At 31.6% G+C, this 13,125-nt stretch overlaps 1 long non-coding RNA gene across 2 annotated transcripts; it reads left to right on the top strand.

Moving 5' to 3' along the window:
• Nucleotides 1–6,144: 6,144 nt before the first annotated feature.
• Nucleotides 6,145–6,667, top strand: LOC18033419. 2 transcript variants are annotated; one of them, XR_002907202.1, is made up of 3 exons: nucleotides 6,145–6,186; nucleotides 6,262–6,366; nucleotides 6,636–6,667. It is a non-coding gene; the product is annotated as an uncharacterized LOC18033419 (long non-coding RNA). The 2 variants fall into 2 exon arrangements; XR_002907203.1 differs by lacking the exon at nucleotides 6,636–6,667 and adding an exon at nucleotides 6,449–6,477.
• Nucleotides 6,668–13,125: the final 6,458 nt, after the last annotated feature.

Below are 13,125 nucleotides of genomic sequence, written 5' to 3'. Positions count from 1 at the left end.
GTTGATTATGATCATGTTGATAATACTATTGAGCTGCTTCAAGGGGCACATGATAATTTTGAAAGTAATCCTAACGCATTCCAAAAATTGCTTGAGGATGCTGAAAAACCACTATATCCAGGCTGCAGCAACTTTAAAAAGTTATCAGCTTTAGTAAAACTATACAACTGAAGAGCAGATGGTCAGATAAACGTTTCTCCGAGCTACTTAAATTACTAGGAGAGATGCTTCCAGACCAAAATGAAATCCCGACATCTATGTATGAGGCAAAAAAAACATTGAATGCATTGGGAATGGAATATGAGAAGATTCATGCCTGCCCAAACGACTGTATACTGTATTGGAAGGATTATAAAGATTTGACTTCTTGCCCTACTTGTGGATTGTCTAGGTGGAAGGTAATAAAGAACTCAGAAAAGCTAAAATCGGGTGTGCCTGCAAAAGTTTTATGGTATTTTCCACTAATTCCTAGGTTTACAAGAATGTTCAGCATCAAGGAAACATCTAAAAATTTAACGTGGCATGCAGAACAAAGAGAAATTGATGGTTATCTACGTCATCCAGCCGATACTCCATCATGGAAGCTCATAGACTACACATGGCCTACTTTTGCATCTGAACCAAGAAACCTGAGACTTGCTCTTTCTGTAGATGGGATTAATCCACATAGTTCCTTAAGTAGTAGGTATAGTTGTTGGCCAGTTCTACTAGTGACTTATAATCTTCCACCGTGGCTATGCATGAAAAGAAAGTTTATGATGTTAACCTTGTTGATATCGGGTCCTAAGCAACCCGGCAATGATATTGATGTGTACTTAGCACCATTGATCGATGATCTGAGATTGTTATGGGAGGTGGGAGTTGATGTTTATGATGCATACCGACAACAATCTTTCAACTTAAAAGCTATTCTTTTATGGACAATTAGTGATTTTCTGGCTTATGGAAACTTAGCTGGTTGTATTGTAAAGGGCTATAAAGCTTGTCTAATATGTGGAGAAAAAACACGTTCTATTCGGTTACAGCATAGTAAAAAGATTTCTTTCATGAGGCATAGAAGATTTTTATCACGATCACACATGTATCGTGATATGGTAAAAGAATTTAATGGTCTTCCCGAATATAAAATAGTACCCGAACCATTAAATGGAGAGGAAGTTCTATCAAAAGTGGATAGGTTGAACGTTACATGGGGAAAACAAAATGGAAAATGTTCGGTTTCACAAAGTTATTGGAAGAAAAAGTCTATATTCTTTGACCTTGAAGTATCTTTATGTTTGACATGTGCTTGATGTTATGCATATTGAGAAGAATGTATGTGAGAGTATTGTCGGTACATTGCTTGGCATAAAAGGAAAAACAAAAGATTGACTTGCAGCTTGTATGGATCTTAAACCATTGAATATGCGGACTGAATTGGAGCCTATAGCTGAAAATGGGAGAACTAAGTTACCTGCAGCATCTTTCACATTAAGTAAGGAAGAGAAAAATAGATTTTGTAAAACATTATCTGAGATAAAGGCCCCTGATGGTTACTCTTCAAATATAAGAAATCGTGTGTCAATGCAAGATCTGAAGTTGTACGGTATAAAGTCTCATGACTGTCATGTTCTGATGCAACAATTATTGCTCGTGGCTATAAAGGCATTGCTACCAGACCACGTTAAAAAAGTTATAATGAGAGTGTGTTTTTTTTTCAATTCATTGTGCAGTAAGGTTGTAAATGTGGCTGCACTTGATCAACTACAAGCTGATGTGGTTGAAACGGTATGCTCGCTTGAGATGCATTTTCTTCTAGCCTTTTGTGATGCATGGTTCATTTGATGGTACATCTTGTTCGAGAAGTTAAACTTTGTGGGCCGGTTTATTTACGATGGATGTACCCATTCGAAAGAGACATGAAAAAGTTAAAGAGGTATGTCAGGAACCGTAATAGACCAGAGGGTTGTATAGCTGAAGCATACATTGCTGAAGAAGCTGTTGAGTTTTGCTCAGAGTATTTATCTGGTGTAGATGCAGTCGGACTTCCATCCAGAAAAAATACTACATATGACTATTCAGATATGGGCTATCCTCTTTTGGGAGGTAAACTTGAGACTGTGCCTTTTCACCAATGGCAGCAAGCACATCTTTATGTTCTAGCAAACACAAATGATGTTCAACCTTATATCGAGTAAGTGTTTTGTATTATGTTTTCAATTACTATCATTTATTTTATTTTATTTTTCTAAAATGAAGTAATATGTCTAAACTATTGTATTAGTGAGCACTTTGAATATTTGAAGGAGTTACACCCCATAAAGTCTAAAAGAGAAAAATGGTTGCACGATGAGCATAGTAAAACGTTTATTGGCTGGTTGCGCCTTAAGGTAATTACTTGTTGATTAATGAATTAAGATTTCCATTATGTTTGTTTTTTCTTTGTTTGGTTAATTTTGACGGTATATGTTCTTTTATTGCACTAAGGTTGAACAACAATTGAATAGTTCAAGTCACGGCATTTCCGAATCACTGAGGTGGATAGCACAAGGGCCTCGTTTAGAAGTAATAAAGTATTCTGGATATGTCATAAATGATTGCTGATTTTACACAAAGGAATTGGATGATGCACGAGTTGTTCAAAATAGTAGGGTCACTTTAATGGCCAAGGCTTTACAAATCTCAAGTGCTAAAGATAATAATCCAGTCTATTCGAATATGACTTTCTATTGCATTATTCAAGAGATATGGGAGCTGGACTACCATCAATTTAGAATTCCAGTGTTTCGATGTGATTGGGTTAAAAGTAGCAATGGTATCAAAGTAGATAAGTTTGGGTTTACTCTAGTTGATCTTCAAAGAATAGGGCATAAAAATGATCCATTCATTCTAGCATCGCAAGCAAAACATGTGTTCTATGTTGAAGACCAACTTGATCCTAGATGATCAATTGTTTTAGAGCCTTCTATAAATGTTGCAAAGGATGATGTCAATGAAGATGGCTTATATGACCATTTTATGAACCAACAAGCTTTGAGTAGCAGATTGCCTCTCATTTGATAGAAAAGAAGAGCCTAATTTAGCCTATTTTAAAAATGATTGTGAGCACTTAGTTATAAAGAAAACTTTATGATATTTTGTTCATATTATTTTTTTGTGAAATCATTTTCTTGATTATTTCTTCTATGGTTTACTAATCATGTTTAAGTTACAGGCTTAAATGGATTCTTCAAATATTCCTCAAGATGATGATGCGCATACTTTAGGAACGAATGAGAGGAAGAAAAGAGGTCCAACCATAATGCCTAAAATTGTAAAGGGTACAAGCAATGGGAAGAAGTTTCAAGTTAACTTTAACTACAAAGGACAACCAATAGGTAAGATGCGACCAAAATTGAGTAGTATGGTTGGGGTTTGGTCTCGATCTTTGGTTCCGATTATGTATACAACTTGGAAAAAAGTACCAATAGAAGTTAAAAACAAGTTATGGGCATGTGTTACGGTACGTATGCTAACATTTATAATTTTTTTCATAAATAATTCAAAAATTACTAATTTAATAATGAAATTTCTAATTTATTAATTATGATCATTTTCATGAAGGCAAAATTTGATGTTGGTGAAGATAAAAAGATTCATTATGCTTAAATTTAACAAGACTTGGAAGACACTTAAGTATAAGCTCACAACATATGTAAAAGAGCATATAGATGAAGCTAAACTCTTGAGACATCCCCCAACCGGCCAAGAATGGGGTTCAATTCCTCAAGAAGATTGGAACCAATTTGTTGAGTTCAGGAAATCAGTAGAGTTTAAGGTTATGAAATACTATTATGTGTCATATTTTCATATAACTACTTTATTGTATCATAACTTTTGTTCTTAATGTATAATGTTTTTTAGTTCACTTTATAATGCAGAATCTTAGTGAATCTCAGATAGAACGGCACAACAAAGTCACTCTAAATCATGGTCTTTCTAGAGGAGGATATGTTGGCTTAGAAGAACGAATTGTAATTTACTTTTTAAATATTCTTACTTTCCTTATTTCTTATTCCAACTTTGTTGCATTAGGTGAACTAACTAATAACATAATTTATTGTAGCAACGAGCAACTGGTGTTTATAGCCCCGTACCACGAGAAGACTTAAGGGTTGAAGCTCGAAAAACAAAGAATGGTGAATTTAGAAGTGAGGATGTTAAAGAAAAGGCTGAGAAAATAGTAAGTTTATATTTTTTACATAGTATTTAACTCATAAGATTATGGTAAATATATTATAAGTTCCTGAATTTTTTGTCTTTGTAGACTGATTTAAAGAAATAAGTTGCTGATGGAGAAATATCATTTCAACCGGGTGAGGATATTCTCACTATGGCTTTGGAGAAACCAGAACATCCAGGTCGAGTACAAGCTACTGGTGATGGAGTGATGATAACATCATATTTTGGAAGGGCGAAACGTAAATCTATAGCAATTGATATAGAGAATATTGTCGAAGAGAAAGTGGATAAGATTGTCACGCAGAGAATGATAGAATTTAGAAAGGAATTCATGAAGGAATTCAATGATTCTCAATTTCCACCAAATCAACTACAATTTGACCGAGATAGTTGTTCAGATCTAGGCGAAAGGCAAGATCATAGTAGGCCTGTCGCAAAGGACCAATCGACACCAATTGCAAGGTTATCAAAGGTACATTTTACTATTTATTATTTTTTACTATTTTTACAGTAAACTTTACAGGAGATACAATAGTAAAAATAGTTTATTTTATTGTCATTTCTGCAGCTGTTTTGTCAAGAGAAAAATAATGTTGTTTTTCTGCGAAACATCAGTGGAAGATATCTTTATGTTACTGCTATTTTTGTTGTTATTTCGTAGTGAAAATCAAGCTACTTTTTGTAAAACAGCAGAAAAAATAGCTTTATATTACTACTGCTCTTAGTGTTGGTCTGGAGTAGCAAAAATAGTTGTTTATTTTATTGTTGTTCTTACTACCATTTTGTAGTAAAAATCATGTCGTTTTGCTGTAAAACAACAACAAAAACAACTTTATTTTACTGCTTTCTTGTAGTAAAATCATGCTGCTGTTTTTTTCAAAACAACAAAAAATATACCTTTATTTTACTGTTATTTTTGTTGTTGTTTTATACTTTGAGTTATGTTGCTTTTTGCAAAATATCAGTAAAAAACAACACCATTCTATTGCTATTTTGGCTGTTGTTTTGTACTAAACGTTATGTTATTTTGCGTGCAAAACAAAAGCAAAGTCCTTACTTTTTTGTGACAACGTATAAGTAACAATAGTTATATTAACATAACTTTATTTTACTACAGTGTTGTCTATTTTTTGCAGCTGTTTTATGAAAGATTAAATTATTCAATAATTTATTTGTTGGTTTATTACCTTTTATTACAGGGGACTTTTTGTAAGTTGGCATTAGGCGATGACCTTAACATAGTGGCTCAAGGAACGGTGTTTATGGATAATGAACCAAATGCAACCGTGCATGGCATACCACTTGCATCTACTAATGTACGTGTGTCTATTGATGTTGCAATCCAAAAATGTGCTATCTTACCTCGACCAGTTCGTGATGAGCTTATACTTGTAAGCCATGCTATTGGATCTATCGTGGCTTGGCCTAAAAAATTTGTTATTACAAGTAACAACGAGGTAAATTATTTCATTATGCCATATATTCAAATAAGTAGATTATTATTTTGTGTTTAATTGATTTTTTTTTAATATTAGGTATCAAAGTTTGCTTCTCAAGACGTAGCAAGTTCGAGTATGCCTCCAATTGTGAAAAGTCTTTTTTCATTTGCTAAGAATGTGATCCAAATATGTTTGCTTCTACAACTGAAATGATGTTTCTTGGTAGGGATGATATTCTACAATTTTGTAGAATGGAACAAATATCAGTTAGTGTCATAAAATTGTATATGAGGTGATGTGTTATTCCAAATTTCTAATATTGCTATGTATAGATGTAAGAGTGTATATTATTTCTATATTATGTCTTGCACGGGCTGCTATTTGAGAATATAAAGAGATGCAATTTGGAAAAAAGGTTCAAGTTTGTTGATCTTGAATTTTTTGCAAATGGGAGTGCCCATGACAGTGAAGAAAAGGCCAAAAAGCTTGGAGATATAATGGAATTGATCGATCCAACGCAACTTATCATTTTTCCATATAATGAATCGTAAGTTATACATTCAAAGTGAATAAGATTGTTATGATATTTGGAATTTTACAATGATAAGTATTTTGCACGCAGAGCACATTGGATGTTGACTGTTATTGATTCATATGAAGGCCAATGTTATTTTTTTGATTCAATTGGTCATGATCCGCGTCAAAACTTGAAAGAGCTTATTAATAGGTATGTTAAAAAATTGTATTTTTTAGCTTGTATTTTCTTTATATTATTTTCTAATATATGCTTTGCAATTTTTGAAATTAAGTTCATTGAGAATGTTTAGCACGGCACATGGAAAAATTAATCGGAAGCATTGCATATGGAAACCAATGAAAGTAAGGAACATTAGTCTTAAATTCAAATTCATAATATTTTGTATATGAGATTTATAATTTATTATTGCATGAATTTGTTCATTGTGTAACTTAAATCTATTACTTTCTCTTTTGTAGTGTCCTCGTCAACCCAAATATGTTGAGCATTGTGGATATTATGTGATGAAATATATGTGGGATATTGTGGCTAATACTAATGTCTCTATTCCAGAAAAGGTATTGACAATTTGTTATCAAATATTTATTTATTTTCCCCACAAAATAATTTATATATTTTTCACTTTATAGTTTGTTAAGATACAAAGCTACACTCAAAGGGAGATTGACGAGGTGAGATGCGAGTGGGCTAGGTATACATAGCAACTTGCTGCTACATATGAAAATTAATTGATTGATAATTCAAGGTCAGTCTCTAATAGTACTAGATACTACAATTTATCATGATTAAACTATAACTTGTAATAAATGAGCTTGATATATTTATTTTTTCTTTCTTTGTAAATAATGTCATAGGTCACTAGCAGCTGCATAATTTTTTTGAAAATATTACATATGAAGACTTGATGAGAATTTAGATGTGGTAGCTAGATTACATGTGGAAGAGCTAGTATTTTGTTGAAGATGAAGGATTGTCAAAGTTCTCTACAAAAGAGTATGAGAATTTTCTTAGTTAGTAGTTGATTTTGTTATATTGGAAGAGTATTTGTAAGAATTTCAATGTATAACATTTTGTTGAGGATGTATGAAGGATTATACATCTAAGATTTTTGTAAAGCAATATTTTGTATATGATATAGTTTGTAAAAACGTAATTGTAAAAATATATTTGTTAAATAGAAAATTACGATTAAAGCATGCTTGTAATAATTTTTTTTTTTTAGATAACATCAAATATGACGGTTCTATAAAAGCCGTCATTATAAATTGATAAACAGTCATAAAAAGTAGCAAAACATGATATAAGATGACTGTTTTATATAAAACCGTCATTAAAAATATTAATTTAATGACGAGTATTTAAAAAAAATCATCATAAAAAATTTAAAAAATATACATTTAATGACGGTTTTTAGGAAAAAACCATCATTAAAAATGAACATTTAATTACGGTTTTTTCCTAAAAACGGTCATTAAATCTCTAGTATAAATAACAAATAATGACTGTTTAGTAAAATAACCGTCATTGTAAATACACATTTAATGACGGTTTTTAGGAAAAAACCATTATTAAATATTATGTATCCATGACATATAATGACGGTTTTTTAAAATAACCGTCATTATAACTGGTCATTTAATGACGGTTTTTGAACCGTCATAAAAAGTATATCCCCTTTAATGTCGTTGCCTAAGATGACGGTTTTAAAACCGTCATCTTATGTCTTTTAAAACTGTCATTAAAGACCAATTTTGTAGTAGTGTATCTATTGTTGATACTGGTTTTGGGTAAAGCTTTAATAGAATAGAACTAAGATGGAGATTTGTGAAGCCAAAGTTAGTATATTCTGTTAAATAGTTGATGAGGTGGCTAGTTGAGGTGGCATGCGTGCGGTCTTTGGTTGTTAAGTTGTTGGAACATCCTTGGTAGCTTTTGGAGTTAAGTATAAAAGGAAGCAAGTTTGTTGGTGCAGCACCTTAGATGATATTTTTGGTTAGTTTTGAGCGAGAGATAAATAATTCTCCATATGAGAGATTTATTCTTTGTAATCTCAAGAACCAATTGTAATCGTAATGATCAATAAAGCTTCTAGCCCAATAGGGTGCTTTTAGCCATGAATATAGGTACATAGGTACCAAACCACATTATTTTTTAGTGTTGTTTCTTTGATTCTTGTTATCGTTTAGTGACAGTTCTTTAAATTAGAGTAATTGGTTCTCTCCGTTTATGAGTGATTTAAGTTAATTGAATAATCAATTGAGGGTTTATTAAATGTAACATTTCGTACATAAACAACTAAACTATTATTCATACATCCGGTTTCAAAGATAATTCTTCACAAATTTCATTATTAAAAACATTAGCTCTACTATTACTATGGAAACTAAAAGAAGTAATCATATTTTTTGGAATAAAAAATGTTTTGGGTGATATTTATCATTATTTTTAATTAAAGAATAGGCTTTTATAATTTTTAAAGTTTAAATTTTATGGGTTTATAAATTTATCGAGACTATTCTAACAAATTTAATGGGGGCTAATTAGAAACCCAAAATATTTTTTTCTTTATTCTTAGAATATCTTTTGGCCAACAGGGGCTACATCCCCATTGGTCACATGTTGCATCCACCACTGATGGTATGCATGGCGTAATATAGAAAATTCTAAAAAGGCTGTTCGGATTTTAAAGTTACATAAGATGTAGGTTATGATTATAGATTTTGTTATATTCTTATGGTAAAATGGCCATATGTTGCTCATATTATATATCAATTTGTTATTTGTTTTTTAGTATAAATTGAATGAGGCTAAGAAGAAATTGGCGATTAAGTTAGTGATGTCTACAAGTAATAGGGTGAAGGGAAACGTATTGCAAGTGCCCGCAGTTCTCATTCCAAGAATGAGCATGAAAAAAACATATGCAAAAAGATGCAAAAAAAAGAACTACAATGAAAAGTGTAGTCATTTGAAGCGGAAGGGTAATTGTCGTAAAAAGTAATTGAATTGTTTACTAATTATTAAGTGATTGCGACAAATCTATGGATATATAGCTAATAATACATAACTACTATTAATTGAATTGTTTATTAATTATTTATCAGGTGATTGCGACAAATCTATCGATATACAACTAAAAATTTATTGATATAAATTGTTTACTAATTAAATTTCCAATGTCTTCATACATAACTCAGAGTTGTTAACAAATGGAGAAAAAGATGTCAAATTTCTAGGGGAATAACCATAAGTCTTTCTTATAGGTTGTAATGTCATGTTAAAATTTATTGTTTTTGGTTGCAATGTTGATGGCTGATTGAAGTGCCTTACTCTCTATTTGAAATTAATGCGCCATTATCAATTTCCTTTCTAAATCAGGACGCACGTGAGAAGAAGATAAATAAAAGCGTTTTGGCTTTAGGAATTGGAAGGGCAAGGTCGATGGCTTTTATAGTGATTGTTATAAAAGCGAAACTTTGGTTTTTGCATGGGGAAGAAGATAGAGACGAAAAAAGACAAGGGAAGTTGCCAAGAAGCAATTAGAGTGGCAGCGATAATTTGAGAAGAGCTAGGCGCTTGGATTTATTTTTCACGACTACTTTTATCTATTCTTTTATTTTCAATTCAATTATGTATAACCAAGTCTTCCATACTAAAGTTAAGGATGAAGTCTTATTCAATAAATCAAATTAATTATTTATTTGTGTGCTTTAAAGTTTATGATTCTTGTTTCAGATGGTTGGTTGAATATAATTACATTTTTTCACCAAATCTATCATGTATGATTGATTGTTAGAATTAATATTTGATTGAACAAATCTTGGATCAACAAAGTTTATATACAATTATCTTGGATTCTGTGTCTTTCATTAAATTGTTTATGCAGAATGCTTAGAAAAACTTTGACTCTTTGTTATTCATTATTGTTTATGTAGGATGCTTAGATATCATACTATTAAGTATAAAATGAACCTACATAAGATTAGTTTTAATTGAGCTTAATTGTTATATTCATAAGTAGACATAGATTGATTTCAAGGTCACTCCAAAATTGGGAATTGATTGATAATTAGATAATTATTAGGTTAAACAGTGGTGAATTTTGAAACATCGGCAGCCTCAATCTCTTGAATTCTTGTATTAATTGATTTTTTTTTATTTTAATTGCATCTTTAGTTTCAATTTTTTGAAATAAAACATTTTCTTTTCTTAATAGGATAGAGTTTTAACTATGTTAGATTAGACTCAACTTTCCTAAAAGGTGATAGTACTGTGGGTTCAACCTTGTTATTCTTAGTTTACACTTCAACAGTCTCGTTTATTTGCAAGTATATTAAAATTTGCACAACAAATATTGATGTAGAAGATTATAGTATGAAAAGTTTTAATTACAAAGTTAGAGAATATGAATAATAGCTCGTATAGCACTAGATGATATAGAAGTTATGCCTCTAGTATGAATGAACTTGGAAAATGAGTAAATGTGATCCTTCCTGAAAATTGAAATTTTGTTCTTGGAAAATTTCATACATGAAGTGTGCTTTTTAAAAGAGATGTGTCTACAAGAAATGTCTAGAAAGTTAAAACGGTGTCCCAACATTAAAATAATATATTGGATTAATCGAACATACAAAATTACATAAATGGTAATGAATTATTAGAATCTAAAGTTGGTGTTCTAATAAAAATAGTATATTGGTTTGATTTAAAACACAACATACTAGTTTCTATTACTATTGTAATTAGTATTTTCAATAATTGAAAGTTTGAGTTTGATGATTGAAGGATTTTATATAGTTACCATTGATAATGTCTAGTAAGTACTATTGGCTATTATGAGTCCACCAAATTTATACCTTATTTGAAATCAGTGATGAATCTAATTTTGTTAATGCCATCGAAATACTAAGACCGAAGGACTTGTCATTGAATCGATCATCACTGCCCCCTAATGTAGTGATTCTAAAAAAGTAAGTTCTAATAGACTATACCAACATTTGTTGTATGTGGTATCTTCATTTTTGTGATGACTGTAAAAGGGTTAGGTCAAACACATATTCAGGAATGAGTTGTGACCATGGGGAGCCACTGGGTTCTGTTGTAGTACATTGTCCTTGATTTATGGGATCTTTGTTGTTCTGGGTTAGAGGGGGTAAAGTTGTGCATGTTTTGGCTGTGTGCTCGGGCTTACCACATAGTCTATATTTCTTTAGTTTTAGGCCTGCACTTTTATTTTGGCTAAGTTGTCCTTTTGTCAGTACAATAACAATGTCTTGAATGAGCTAGGGATTTGCTTGAATATATTTTGATTTTGATTCACTTGAAGGCAAAGACAAGGCATTAAAAATCAAGATACCTAGTGTGTATTTGTCATTGCTTCATTGAAGGGTTCTAGGGTGTGGTCTGCAAGTCTATAAAGTTTTATATTCTGCATGCACAAAGCCTATACTTGCTTGTTGGGTCACTATTGATGTGTTGGCTGCCCAGTTTTAGGAATTTTCTTGTTGAATTTTTCCTATATCATTTAATGTGATTATAACATACTTTCTAGAATTAATTTAATGTCTTCTGTCTTCAACACTAAAAATGAACGAGAACAAGGTATCCCTTTACTCTCTAATAACTTACACTCATAAGATGATAGATAACTTGGCTGATGGAATATGACTTGCCATTCTTTATTTGGTTTTTGATATTCCCTAATGCAATAGTTTTTGGTACTATGTCTGACACAATTACTTTGATAAAAAGCACTCCTTTCCTATATATTTTCACATTGTATCTCTTGAAACACTACCACTGTGTAAAGGTTGGAAGCTTACTCTTGATAGTTTATAAGGTGGGTGGTCAAAATAGGGCTTTTATCAAAACTATCAAAATCATCCTCACGTTTGATTTTGCATTTTTTGTCCATCAATCTCACTATTTGATCAACAAAACCTATCAATGATAGCTTAATACATTGGTTCAAGCATGCATGCAAAGCCCTTATATCTTTGTGTGCTTCTCATCCATTTGAAAAGATTTCCTAAAAGGTATATCTCAACCCATGTCTTTCAAGGTATATCTTATTGACCTATTTATTTATCTCAACTTTAAGTTTACTAATGAGGGCATCCCATTTCCTTTGAAAACCAAACTTTTGAAGTTAACAATGAGTTTGGTATTTTTTATTTTTGTTTGGGCATTTTGCTTGAGATGCCAGCAAGACAGCTTATGAATTGTTTGATGAAAAATTTTCAATTTTTTTTATAGCTCTATCGCAGTCTGTTATGATTGTTAGTGGCTGCTTCCCATCCATTACATGCAAAAAGGATTTTAACAACCGTGCGTAGGTATGTTTAGTTTCTGCATGCAGTAAAGAAAAACATAAAAATGGTTGTTTGCATGCGTTGGTTGATTCCTATAATAACAACAAATGGTTTATGGTAAGCATTTGTCTTGTAAGTGGCGTTAAAACTATAACATCTGTAATTAATTAATAGTTTACCCTTGAGCCCCCATCACACGAAAAAATGTCACTCAATATGCTTTCCACATTTATTGTGTTTTTGTAATAGAAAGATTGGCCTAAACTTCTCTTTTTCTTCGAGGTATGCAAGGCATGATTCAGAGTCTAAGTCCCTTGGCTTTTTCCTTTTGTGCGCACTAATGTCATTCTGCATATCTTTTCTTAAGTATCTAATGGCACTATAACTCCTTGATCGACATAGTACATTGCAGAAGTTGCTACCATATTAAGTTTAGAAACCTTTTGATGTGATCGAATATAGTGAACTTGTTGTGGTGGTGTTAGGTTATGATAGTGATTTCGTTCAAATAAATTTGCAAACCAACATCCTATATAGGGATTAAATGAAAGACAAAATACAACCTTGATTTCAGTTTGTGTTAATAGCCTTAAAGTCCTCATTTTTTTATTCTACAAGAATTTCTGCAGTCTGAAACCTC

This window comes from Citrus clementina, unplaced genomic scaffold (genome assembly GCF_000493195.1).
Source record: "Citrus clementina cultivar Clemenules unplaced genomic scaffold, Citrus_clementina_v1.0 scaffold_9, whole genome shotgun sequence".
NCBI lineage: Eukaryota > Viridiplantae > Streptophyta > Magnoliopsida > Sapindales > Rutaceae > Citrus > Citrus x clementina.
This window is presented reverse-complemented; position numbering and strand designations above follow the sequence as displayed.